Here is a 14,513-nt window from a genome sequence, read left to right on the forward strand (position 1 = left end):
GTACTCCAGAACTGGATGTACTTTCTTGGGAATGCTGGCGTGTTGCTTTGTAATTATGTGTCTGAAGCTGATCACTGCTGCACTTTTGAAGCTCAGCAGCAGTTAAAAGACGGGATTTGAGTCATGTGTTCTCCAGGTCAGGATACGTCATTGTTTTAGTGGAATCACCCATTTCTACATGTGGACACCAGAGCATGTACACCATGAACAGTTGCATAGCTAAAATATGAATACAGAATATCTAAAATATGAATGTCTTGTAATACAGTGCTCTTTGTAGACAATCAGCCAGAGGTTCCAGAATGTTAGTCTGGTCATGGTGCCTTGTTAGAAGGCAAGTTACCAGTTTAAAAACTCTACCTCTGATGAGTACAAAGGCTGCTGGTGGATTAGGATGCCTCCACTGGTCAGTGGCAGCATGGTACAGAGAACTGCTGGATCTACTCCTCCCACATGATGTCCCATGCACAGATTAGAGATGACTCTGAGCCTGTCCTCCTCCAGGGATTTTTAACAATAAGGTGCACATGGTGTGCGTGATGAACTGGGCATCATTCAAACACCAGAGGACTGCTTCAGAGGGAGAACAGTCATGTAAGATGCCTTCTGGGTGTGAGTTTAATTCACTGTTTCACAACTAAATTCTGAGCAGAAGCCAAAGGGCCAGCCAAGTCAACATGGATAAAGCCAGGTCAGCATGAGAACAACCATTCATATCAAAATAATGGTTCATTAAAATCTGCTTTGTCTTTTATTTAAAAACTTCTAAGGATGGGGGTTCCTTATCTTTAGGTTATCTAATCTAGTACTTCTAAGACTACTTTCTGTTTTAACCACATGAATTAGGATTTTTTTTTCCTTTTGGTGATATTTTACATTTTGTAGGGTAATGAAGTATCTTTTTTTTTGTTTATTTATTTCTATTTCTCCTTATCTCCTCAGTTATAATGCCCATATTTTCTAAAAGAATGCATTTTCTAGGCCGTGTCTCCTTTGATATTCTTCCCTTGACTTTTTAAAATTTATTTATGTAATACCCTAATTAGACTTCAGTCATGCTGACTAATGAGGAAGGATTTCTTTGTGTCTTGTATGGAGTAGTCCCACTGATATTTCTTCTCAGTATTTTTTGCATACACTTTATGCCTACTGCTACATCACTATTCCCATCCAGTTGCACATTTTTATTTCAGTACATTTCTGGAACATACCAAAAACATTTTGAATTTTAGACTTACATTCCCTCCCAATTTTTAAATTTAAAAGCATACTCACAGCAGTGCTGGACAAGGAACAATTCCTGAACAATCCAGTGAATCCCCTTGTTAATGACCACAGACCATTTCAAGCCAGTACAGTATTGCATCTTTCATACAGTATTTTTTTCCAGAGCACAGGTCACCCTCACTGTCTCCCTGGAGGAAGGGAACACGTGGGTGGCAAACAAAACTGAAACATGTATTACTAGATTCATGTTTGTCTCCAATCTGCTTTTGCATCCCCACATGCACAAAGGAGTGTCTCCCCTTTTAAGTCCCTGCAGCCCCAGGGGAGAGAAAAAGAAGAGCTGTTGATGCCCCTCTTACTGGATTCATGTGTGCACTATTTACAAGGAAAACCAGAAGCTGCAGATTTTTCTCTCAGATACTTGCAAAGTACTTTGGTGACATTACCTATAAATGAAGGGAGCTGTACAGTACAAAAGGTCAACTTTTTATCTCTTTCTTCTGCCTTCATATAACCCTCTAGAAGTCCCAGAGCTACTCTTGTTTTAACACCTTGAGAAGCAAAAGTTGTAAAGATAACTCAAAGGTTTTGGTGGTGAAAATCCAAGGCAGGATCACTTGCTTTTGACCTTTCATGGAAGTAGAAATCATGGAGAGTAAACTAAATTTGGGAACAGGAAACCCCTGATGGTATTTAATCTTGACAAGTTTATGTCAGACATCACATATTGATGTGCATAGCTGAGTGAATCTCTGATGGAACTTGGACTGATTAGTCTTTAGCCTGGCTAAAACAGTGAAAAAGGGTTACATTTCCTTTTAAATATCTTTTTTCGCAGTGTAATAGAGCAACTAGGGAAAAAAAATAATACTTCATTCCTACTCATAATCAGGAGAAATCATATGAAAACTTGTTTGAGACAATTCAGATAAAGAACTGCTTATATACAGAAATGCTTGGACAAATCTAGGCCTTGACCGGTTTTAGACAATCACTGTAAAAGATACTTTTTATTTGAAAAAGTCTTTCCATCAATCAGGTGAAATTCCCAACTCTGATCACCTAAATATTCTTCATATTTGTGAAAGACAGCTGTACTTGGCTTTTTTATGCTTTTATCTGCTTGCTTGACTCTTACTGTGTTTTTGATAATGATGAGTTAATATTTGCTCTTTGTACATAAGAAGTAGCAAAAAAAAAAAAAAAAAAAAAGGAATACGAATCTGTTTACCAACACTTAACACATGTTATTCCTTTTAGAATTCCCTTTTAAGCATAGTGAATCCTTTACTCCCATCTTAGGACAAAAGAGGAGGGAACCTAGGTGAGAAAGCAGAGCAAAGCCCTTTGATGTAGATAAAAATGCAGCCACTGAAGCACAAAGAGAGAAAGCAGCAGAATACAGACTCACTTCCCTCTCATTTACCCTTCCTCCCCCTGAAAAAGTGGATTCCTGAGGTTTGCTGCTTCCCAATACACGAAATGGGAGGGAAGAACCCAGTGGCAGGTTAGGGATGCAGCTCTCAGGATATCTGACACAAAGCTAAGCCTGTGAGAATAGCTTTTGGGCTGCAAAAATGAGAGATTTGAGCATATTGCCAGATTTCAGGAATTGTGAGACAAGGTTTGCTATTAATGCTCAGAAGTCACAGTGGTTGGCCACAGTATAAAATGTTATGTTATTTTATGGTAGGGATTTATGAGTTACTTTGTGTTAGTATTTTATTTTTGTATAAAGTGAATGGATGAGGTTCTTTCATGCTTTTGACTGAAATACTGCCCCAAGAAATGGTAGGTCAGCTTTTCAAAGATGATAGTGAATTGAGCTTTTTCTTTAAGTAGCACACACAGTTCTGGATGCTGTCAGGATGGAACTGGCATATTGTCAGGATTACATCTGGCTACATTAATTAGCAAATTTTGTTGCATTTTATTCTGGCTGGCAGAAGACTTTCTACAAGGGGTTTACGAACATGCCTCTGTTCAAATTAAAGATAGAAGAGTTACAGAAAGGCAGCTCCTACAGATGCTGAGTGCTCATTTCCCTTGAACAGCAACAACTAACATCTGAATTAGTAGTGCCAAGAACTCTTCACAGGGCATGGAGAAAACCAAGTTTAGAGAAGGTATTGAGGAAACTTCCCTGTGCCATCATGCAGGAGCCACTCTGGCAGTCACACTCGCACCTCCTGAGCTGGGACCCAGCTCCCTACAAGCTGCACTTGCCACACTCACACAGTCAGACAAATGAGCACTGAAAGAGGAGAAGGCACTAAAAACAAAACTATGAGGATTTTTTTTTCCCCCAGAAACTATTTTGAATAATGAGTTACATTAAACAACTAATTTGTTTTGAAAAAATTTACAAATGATTGAGTGAATAAAATAAACTATGAATGTTATGCCATATATATTTCATCACTGGAAAGAATGCAATTTCCCATAAATACAAATTTATGTGATTACAGGAAAGATAACCATTTGAATAAAAGATAATTGTGTCTGACAATAATGGCTTTTATTTTTTGTTGTTGCAATTTATCTCTCCAGTTATCTGTACAAGAATAAATTTCTCACAGTAGAATAACAGGCATTTCCAGAATATCTGTAGCAGATTCAAAACCATTTACTGAAATCTCTTCTACAAATTTTAGAGAAACTTTATTATTATTAATTTTTTTTAATTATCTGGTGCCCTGACACATTGAAATTTGTATTTTAGAATTGGATAAATTAATTCTGTAACTACAGCTGTAGTTTCCATAATTAAAAATTGCCACTGTTATATTGCTTTAGAATGATAATAGTCTAACTAGGGTTCCTACAGAAGGAGTCTCCTGCCCATTCTTCCTTATCAGAGTAGAAACACCAACAACCTCTGCAGAAAAATGCAATGTAATTTGGCACATGGTGCCCAAATAAACTAACAAATCCTATTCTGTGTGTCTTCCTCTCCTAAAAAAGCCCAGGGAATAGGTACAGAACTGAATAATAAAAAGTAAAGAAACAGAAATTAAGAAATTTCATATTCAGTAGGACAAATTCCACTGAAATATGAATTTAGGTGTTATTCTGTAATAGTAGCAGGCAAGAATTTAATGTTTACCTTGAGAAGCATTTTGAAAAGTAATGATGTCTTTGAGGTTGCAGTCAAAGAAATATTTTCATTTCCTCTTATAAAACTACAATAAAAGCAATTATGACTTCCCATTACAAACAAATGTTCATGTTATCAAGACAAAGTTAACTGCTGAGAATAAAATTCTAAGGTTATATAATTACCAAAAGAATAGTTAATTATTTCTCAAATGTTTCTGTGTCATTACTTAATAATGCTACCAATAAAGTCCTCATAACAAGATATGCTATAGAGACAATACCATGTTTTTGATGCATTATCCTTAGAATTTTTTTCAGCTTTACCTTCTAGCAGTTGCAATACAAATATTTGCTCAGCTCTGTGTATCTGAGCATGCATCTGAAATACAGATGCAGACATGTAAAATGGTGACAGTGAAAATATAGAAATAATACTTAAAAATTTGATTCAAGGCTCATTCTAATGTTGTTCACTTTCTTGTGTCACTTGTAATGCACTGAGCTCTGACACAAGCAGCTAAGACAGTCTGTGGAGTCTCCATCCTCTGAGATGCTCAAAATCCATCTAGACATAATCCTGAGAAACTGACTTTAAGCAGCCCTGATAGGGCAGAGGAAGGCTGGACCCTTCCAACCTCAATTATTCTGTGATTCTGTAAAAAACACTTATTCTCTGTTGGAAAAAACTTCAATTACAATTTTATTAATAGCTCTAATAAGGGAAAATGATGGGCACTTGATCTCAGCTTCATATCAGGTCACTCTTTCCTCAGTTTGGCAATTCCTGCCAAATATTTTCATGCTTTGGGGAAAAAAAAAAATGTTGATGGTTTGGATGTAACAACCTAAGTTTTTATTTGTAGATAGAAGGCTTTTTTAATTAAATGGCTGGTAATGTTAGAAAGGCAAAATTTTGTGCACGAAAGCATTTATTTTGAATTTTAAAAGAATTTTCATCTTGCAAAGCTAAGTACACATGAGAATAGTGTCTTAAAATTAAATTAAGTACATAGCAGGTCATTTCTCAGAGAAAAATTGGACCAGAAAAAGATATTAAAAGAGGAAATGGAAGAAGAAAGAATTGAGTCATAATATCTCTGAGAGGTACTAAAACAGAATATAACATGGAAATATGACTTCAATATGGCCTAAAACCATTATCATACAGTAGTCATTTAGTCCTTGGTATTTAACCGGGTAAGGAATTATTTTTCTTGGATTTGTTTCACTCTTGTAGATTTTTGGGGTTTTCTTGATGTCTCTTTCTTATTCTTTTACCACCATCTCTGATAGTCATAAATACTTGAGAAATGCCATTTCCAGGGTACAAGATATTGTAGCTGTAAAAGAATGTTTCTGTACTATGAAATTTCACTTCTTCTTTAAATTTTTTGCAAAGATATTTTGCATCTTTTGTAAAACCAGATCAAAATTAAATATTGTAATTAGCATTCATGTGTTACTTAAAAGGTGGAGATAGGTAATGTAAATTCTTTTATATATGTCTTGGTTTAGATAGACAGGTATCTGCCAGGGAGGGTTGGAGTCTCCCTTGAAATGTAAGCCCCTCCCCCTCTTTTCCAAATTATTATAAATTTGCAATTAAAAGGCTGTCAGGCAAAGATTTTGGGAATAGGTATAGCAGTTCTTTACTAGGGATATAAAAATACAGATCTTGTAGTACAGAAAAATAAGCAAACAAATAAACAAACAAGAAATCCTAGAAAACCCTGACAGAGTCAGAAATACAACCTGACACGCTGTTGGTCAGGGTGTTGGAAGCAGTCCAAAGTAAGCCCTCCTGGAGTGGCAGATGTGGTTCTGTTGGAGTAGAGATGGTCCCGTTGAAGAAAAAGGGTCCAGTAATGGTGAGATGGGTTTGGTTTTCCTCCAGGGATCCGGTGGAAAAACTGGATACCTAGTGGGACTGTGGCTCCTTTTTATCTAGTTAAAGATGGTTTGGCTCTTCCTCTCTGTGTGGATCAGCTCACAATAGTGCACTGTAATGTGTAATGTCATTGATGAGCTCTTAATGGTCCATTAGCAGAAGACATTCCCATGGAAGTAGTGAAACAATGAAGAAAGATAAGTAGCACTCTACCATCTGATAAGTGACACTGACCCATTTGGGCAAAGATAAGCAATTCTGCTCCACCCAGATGGAATAGAATAACATGTTCTTTTCAAAACCCATGACAATATAGAGAAGTTATTGTAATCAGTTATTCATCAGATTTTTTGTTCCATTGGCACTAAATAGAAAATGCAAATACCCGTTATCCTTGTCAAGCTATTGGAGTCACAATCAGAGTATACACCTTTCTTATTCTTTTATTTCATATGTGACACTCAGTTCCATACAGATTATGCCTTTGATGCTTTTTTTTTTCTTTCTCCAAGAGGAACTCTAGCATTTAAGCTTTTTCTTTAATCTGACTTTTATTCAAGTCATTGTGATATTAGGCTTTCTCTTGCCTCTTATCTGATGCACCATTTTTCCTAGAAAACGCTTCTTTTCAGATTTTTAATCTTGAAATTTCTACTGTGGGTCTTTGGTTTTTTTGGCTTGAGGTTTTTATTTTCGTTTTGTTCCAGTCACACGGTAAGTGATGAATAAAATTTTTGATGGTATGTGAATTTCTCAGAAGCCTAAGTGACTCTAGAGCTTAGGAGAAAACTTTTCCCTGGTACAGCAGTGCATGTGTGGGCAAAGGGCAAGGCTGCCATGCACTTCACCTCTTTCCATATGAGGAAGAAGCAAAACTACTAAGAAGTGTCAGGCCCAATGAACTTAATCACTGCTATGAAAGCAGTACCCCTCTTCCCGGGATGCCATTTGGTTAATTCTGGAAGTTGCAATCCTTAGCTTTCAGGCTGTCCTGTTAACTCAGTCCTCTTCTAATGACATTGCCTCATCCTTCTGCACACAGCACAGTTATTCATATATCACTCCTTGCCAACTGTCAGCGGAAACAGCTGCCTCTGCTGCTGAGTCTTTCTGTGCAAGTCTGCATTTGCTTTGCATCCCTCCTGGGGTGTGGAGTGCATTTGGAAATGCATCCTTCAGGGCCCTTCTGGAAGACCTAGATTGATTTCAATGATCCTGTAAACTCCATGCAAGCATTATGACTGGATATCACTCATCACAGAGTGTTTTACTGCCTGCTATACTTTTAAAACACTCAAGAACATTACAAATATGTTTTGAATCATAGGGATTGTATCTAGAGTAAGTTTTCATATCCTCAGGTTATTATTTCTTCACTGTTTCAATATACTCTCTCATCTTTGTCTTGACTGAATCCTTGGGATGTCTTTCCCTGTGTGCTTATACATCAAGGGCAAAGTCGAAATTAGTGGCTGCTTCTCAAAAAACTGTCTTTTTCCACCATTATTTTGTTTGAGTGATAAAAAGTGGGATTGGATAAGGCCCTGGTGTGTTTCTACAGTAATTAATCTGAAAGAAAAGTGAAAGAAAAGTAGTTGAATAGAGTTCATTTAAATGTATAGGGGGTTTGTTTGGAAAAGAAAACAAAAAATAAATAAAATACAATAAAATAAAATAAAATCATATTATATATATATATTTTTTATAAAATAAAAAAAATAAAGTTGTGACCAAGCCCCTTTATAGAGGTGCTAGGATATCCATGTGCATTTTGGAAAATTCCTCAAAGGAATTTTGCCACCTTAAAAACTGAGCCTGTTTCAGGAAGGAAAATATGATTAATTTATTTGTTTCAAGCTCTTGCGTGGTTTCTAACTAATTAAACTTCACTTTTCCCTACCATAAACTTTTCCATTTAATTGTATTTTTTATCAGGATTTCATTGAAATTTTGGGTCATGCTGTTTCATCCTTTCATGTACCATCCTCAGAAGAGCATCTTACTTCACTGCACCACACTAAAACGAGTCTCATTAACCTTTTTATATGACGGCTGACATTCAGAGGCAGGATCAGCTTCAGGTCTTGAAACTCTGCCAAAATATTCAAGCTTAGATGTTTAAAGTTTGGTTTCTCGATCTGTAGTCGAAATTTCCAGATCAAAGCAGCCTCATTTGTAGTGATTGGAGTCTTTAGATACCAAGGTAAAAATATTCTTGTCCTGCCCTTATAGTTAGGAGGCAATTTGTATGTTCTATCAAAGTCAGAAGAGTAACAGTATTGACTTATTTATGAGAAAACTTATTGACTATTCATAATTTTTAAAAAGTCAAAAAACTGTGCTAGTGTCCAAACTCGTAAAAAATTCAACTCACCATTGATAAATTTCACTTGAAGCTTTGATGTTGGTAATCAATAGTAGTTGTGGAAGGATGGTTTACTGACTTGTGAATTGCTTTGCATTCTTATGCAAGGCATTTCACCTGTTCACAGCTATCTAAAACCTGCCAATACAACAGATAGTCTGATAAGATTATGACTTTTCTCTACAGAATCTCAAAATTAAAATTTTCAACCAGTGAAACCACCTTCTGAAAAATGTTTTCTGTGCTCCCACAAGATTGTATCACAGGAGATTTCAGCTGGATCATGCCTTTTACTTATTTTATTCTTGTCCTTTTCACTCAGAGGAGTTTTCTTTAGGCAAAACATGCATTTAATGTACAATTCAAAACCAGACTAAAAATTGGAGATGATTTTTTTTTTTTTGCCTCCATGAAAGAAGAATGGCAAATTACGTGGGCACTTGTGCTGCTGCTCCAATGTCATCCCAAATATGCTGTTGCTCAGCTAGTGCAGGTCACAAAGCAATGAAGAAAGCTCTGTATCTACAGGAGCATCTGACTAAGGATAGGAAGTAAATTTGAACATTAGACGTCAGAGTTGCTGGGAGATAATGAGAGGAAATAAAAACAACTTAAAAGGATTTAATGTCACAAGGAAAGCTGTGTCGTTTTCCCCTTTTTATCTCTGGCAATGGGTAGTAGGCTGTGGGCATGAATACTTTATTTCTAATAAAAGGATGAAAAATAAGCCAATATTTAAAAGAATTATTAGGGAATTAGGCTCCAAATTACATCTGGAGGGAAAAGTGATTGTAATGCAAATGTTCCTTTTTACAAGAGATAGACTTAAAGGAACTTATGTCATATTACTCTAGAAAGCAAATGTCATCTTTATTCTAGAAAGTAATGCACATTAAACAGAAGTTCCCACCAATTGCTTAGTTTGGAAATGAGTTGCATTTGTGAAAAGCTCGTGCCAGGTTTTTTCCTCCAATGCATTCCATCTGCAGCTGCCTATCATCATTGACACAAGCATTTTTCCATGAATATTGTATCATTGTCTTGCTTTATGCAACTAAAAAAAGGTCACCATATATTTTTACTGAGCTATTAGAGTATGGTGCTCAGGCAAATTAGTACAGTCCTTTAGAAAACATATACAGTATACACATATGCTGTTATCATTTCTGAAGTGTTTTGGAACCACTTGGATTGCTCAATACATTTTTCTTAAAGTATTATAAAGAAAACAGAAAATAGTTCCCATTTCCTTTCCCCATACAGTTTTTAGAAAACAGGTTTGTTTGTTTTTTTCACAGCTCATTTAATACCTATCCCTGAATGATGTTTATCCTTTTGGATAAATGAACAGATCAAAAATATCTTGTAAAAGTGTACTGCAAGTGCTGGTGGAGGGAAAATTGTATCAGGATTGCTTTTTCACAACAGTCTGAATGTCACTGTTGTTAATAATAATCTCTGGACAAACAAATTCAGAAAGCTTTTGACAAGAGCATTTTTTGTTGCTGTTTTGCTAGAAAGTGTCTTCATTTGAAATTCCAACAGTACAGAACATTAACAACAGACTGTGAATGTATTTCTATCCTGCTGCAGCAAAAGCTTTAGAGTCAAAAAATTGCTTAAAAGTGTTTCAAGGTAAATGCTATTTTCTTAGTATCTGGAGTAAAAAGAGCCTTCACATATAATCCCTCTTCTTTACTTTGTAGGACAATTTTGATTTCCTCACATTTCAAATTTACTCTTTTAAAAAAATAATTTATATTGAGAAAAGTATTCTGTAAAAGCCTTTTTCTTGGACTATTTTATGACTGCAGACTGTAAAAGTAAAAAACAAACAAAAAACCAAAAACAAACAAACAAACCCCCCCCCCCAAAAAAAAACCTCGAAACCCTGATTCATTTTTGATCCAGAGATTATTCTTCACGTACTAACAACCAAAAGTCTGTCTTCTTAATTTTTTTATTTTCTTTTTAAATCACATGTTTTGCAACTTGACGGGGCTGGTCATGACACTACAAAGGAAGGAGAAAGGTTGACAGCTCTAGAGCACAACACGGATGAAGACAAGTTGGAATATTATATTTAGTGGATTTACCATACTTGGAGATATTTAAAATCCATTTGAACATGACCTGGGCAGTCGGCTCCAGGTGGTCCTGCTTGAGCAGGGACATTGATCCAGACGACCTCCAGAGGTTTCTTTCAGTGTCAACCATCCTGTGATACCAAATTCCTCTGAGAGCCAAGTTAAATTCTAGAAATCAAAGAATGTCCATTATTATTATCATAGCTATTGCATAAAACCTTCATTTTCTCCAAGCATAATTTTCTGATTACTGTGATTTTAATCTTTAAGAGCCTACATAGGATTTATGTGGATTCCAGGCTCAGCTCTTTAGGTGCTATGTTAACATCAGAAGCTCTGTGCTGACAGTGAAAGGCAGGTGACAGAGTGAAGACAGGTGCAGTCATATATTGCAAGAATACACACATACATAGAATTATAAAAGTTATTTTCTTCTAAAGTTGGTTTGGGTATTTTTTTTTTCCATTTTGACAACAATATTTTAAGGGAAAAGTATTTCTTTCCTATAACTAGATCATGAGCAAAATAAAAAGGGCAGCAAGATGACTACTTTTCCAGGGATCACAGCTGGAGATTGGAAAATAGATATTATGCATTTTAGAGCATAGTATCCATGCATGTAGGGCACACAAGTGTCAGAAGACGAGACTACTGCAAATTCCTGAAATTCAGTTTTCTACCTGTGAAATGGTTATGACCTACCACCCAAGAGATTGATAATGATTTCATTATTGTCCTTTGATATTCAACATGAGTTACGTAGGTTCCATGTAATAACTATGATTTCTCCCCCCTGCAGCAAACAGAATGGAGCAGTATTCATAAAAGAAATCCACAGGGAATAAGTATAGCAGCTATCAGCTATTCTCTGATCAAAAATAACTACTTCTTGTTATGCAGAGATAAATTAAGACAGCAAGCGGAGTCACCAGAAACAATTTAGAGCCAACATAATGAAAAACAATCTGAAGTTTCCTCTAAATTTTATCCAGCTGTGCTCAGCTTTAAGGCAGAGAAAATGAGCAAAATAATAATGCAGTACTGAGCAAGCCAACCCACAACATTGTCTGTTCCTACTTTCAACAGATGAGATGAGAGAAATACTAATTTAAAGTCTGTCAAAATTTTGGGTGTTTTTGTTTTCAACAGAGTTGAAAGAAATTCTTATTCAAAGTCTAACTTTCAAGATTTTGGCCTTCACAATCTGGAGTTAAAGAATAGATATAGCAGTTGGAAGGGAACTATAATGACCATCCAGCCCAGCTGGACCAGTCTAGTCCTGACCAAGGCTGGCCAAAAGTTAAAGCATATTATTAAGGGCCTTGCCTGAATGACTCTTAAGCACTGACAGACTTGACACATCAACCACCTCCCTAGGAAGCTTGTTCCAGTGTTTGAACAACCTTTCAGTAAAGAAATGTTTCCTGATGTCCAGTCTTAACCTTCCCTGGTGCTGTTTTGAATCATTCCTACATGTCCTACCCCCAGATAGAAGGGAGAAGAGATTAGCAACTCCTTCTTCACCTCTCCTCCTTGGAAAGCTGTGGGGAGCAGTGAGGTCTCACGGCCTTCTTTCCCTCAGCCTTCTTTTCTCCAAGACAGACAAACGCAGAGCCTTCAGCTGCTGCTCACAGGATATTTCTTCCAGCCCTTGCACCATCTTTGTTGCCATTCTCTGGATGTAACTGAGTACCTTCACATCCTTGTTAAGCTGTGGGGCCCAGAACTGCACAAGACCTGGGCAGTCAGCTCCAGATAAGGCTGTACCAATGCTGAGTATAGCAGGATAACCATCACTTTTGACCTGCTGGTGATGCTGTGCTTGAAACATCCTGGGATAGGTTTTGCCGTCTGGGCTAGCAGGGCACATACAGATGACTCTCACTGAGCCTGACAACCACCAGCAGCCCAAGGTCCCTTTCTGCACTCCTTTCCCAATGTAATCTTGTCTCCAGTTTTATTCCATCCTAGGTTCATAATCTGGCATATGCAAGCTGTATCTAATTTTGAAATACTATTTTAGAGATGTAAGTTTTCTCATTATTGACAGGGAATAATGAAGGCAAACTAATATCAGATGCAACTGTCTTCTCCAGCACATGAATTTTGTATTTCTGTCTCCGTGACAAAGGACAGCATAGCAGGTGCCACCTGCCAGCACTGTGTCTCAGCATCCTTCTCTGTTCCTCCTACAACAGCACTGAGCATATGCAGCATGCACCATGACTTTATTCAGGATTGATGCCTTGTGTCCATCTTTGCAGGGACTGTTTTCACTTTAACCATATACCCAGATAACTGGAGGAGAAATTAGAACCAAAAAGTCAAACCTTTTCCATTAGTTGTCCATAGCTAGCACTTAATTGCTTGCTTCGTCTGTTTCTATTATGCGGTTTTCAGAGTCTCTGTCTCTTGTTTTCACTGAGATCTGATTTATTTTTCTACTTGGTGTTATAGTAAAGAAAATGCATAATATTAGCTGTGGGTGAGTGCTCTTCTGAAGGGGAAAAAATTGCACTGGATTGTTATAAAAATCTGGCAAGGCTTTTGTACAATTTAGGATTTCTGAAGGAAGGGCAAATATGTCTCACACACACCTAACCATTGTGACATCTCTGTAAGCTTTACTATCCTTAATTATATAAAGTCACTTTTCTAATATTGATTATTCCTGTGTTTATGTCTAAGTATTTTCTACCCACATTGAAAACAAGGTCTTGGGACACTGCAGATTTTAAACAAAAGGTTGCTTGCTGAGTGAGAGAAGACACTGACTCTCTCTCAGTTCCTGTGAACCAGCCTATTAGCAGCTGACAGCCTTTATTGAATCACTGTGTGGTTTAAACCCAGAAATGAATTATAATACAAGATTAGAGTTATGGTCTCAAACTAAAAACAATGTTACTGCACTGACAGCTGTGATCAAAGCTGTTTCAAGTTCTCTCAGAGGTAGAAATCCCTAGGTGGCAATCAAAGGTTTCACGGTTAGGAGTTACAGACAGAATTCATAATATGCTCCAGTCAAAATAAAAGAAGTCAAAAGCTTCTATAAATGGAATATTCTCTTGGTTAAAAACTGAGGCTCTGCAGGCTAATTTGAATTCATCTCCTACCCCAAACAACTTAGTTTCATCCCAAAATTCCAGAAAAATATTATATTAAAAAGTAAAATCTACCTAAACCCGATCAAGCACACATAATTTTTATTTGTTTCATGGCCAAACCAAAAGTAGCACAGGGTTAGTGTTCATTTACAGAAGAGTAAATCCGTAGGCCAGACAAAAATGTTCAATAAAATTTCTGACAAAAGAAAAAGATAATTCTTTCTGATGTATAGAAGAATCATGATTCTTTCTGCCTAAAATTTGTAGCAATACCTGCTGAATCACTTCAGTAAGACGACCCAATAGTGCAGTGGTGACTACTTTTATGCATAAGAACAACTACCTGATATGTTGCAAAAGAATGCTAAGATTAAGAGTCTTGGTTTATTTATGTGTAAGTTTAGGTAGATTTATTACAGGGACCTGACTGGAGTACAGTATCATACATTGTACTCAGCCTTCTTGGCTTGAAAAAGAATATTTACTCCTGTGAAGAGGCATATGCACTTGCTGCTGGGACCTGTCTAGGGATATGATGATGGTGTTTTGCAGGTCAAAGCACTGGGACCCCTTGAGGAGAATGTTCTTGGACAGTTTTAAAATACTTGGCATACTGACAGGTATTTTTGATCTGCTCTGACTGGGCTGGAATGGATCCAGCAGACGGATGAAATTGATGGATGATATTCTTCCCATTTCTGTCTCTCCCCATAGTGTTGTTCCTTCTCTGAGGTAAAAATCTG

The sequence above is a fragment of the Chamaea fasciata genome, unplaced genomic scaffold (genome assembly GCF_029207755.1).
Source record: "Chamaea fasciata isolate MVZ Bird 193981 ecotype frontalis unplaced genomic scaffold, bChaFas1.0.hap1 SCAF_1, whole genome shotgun sequence".
Taxonomy (NCBI): Eukaryota; Metazoa; Chordata; class Aves; order Passeriformes; family Sylviidae; genus Chamaea; species Chamaea fasciata.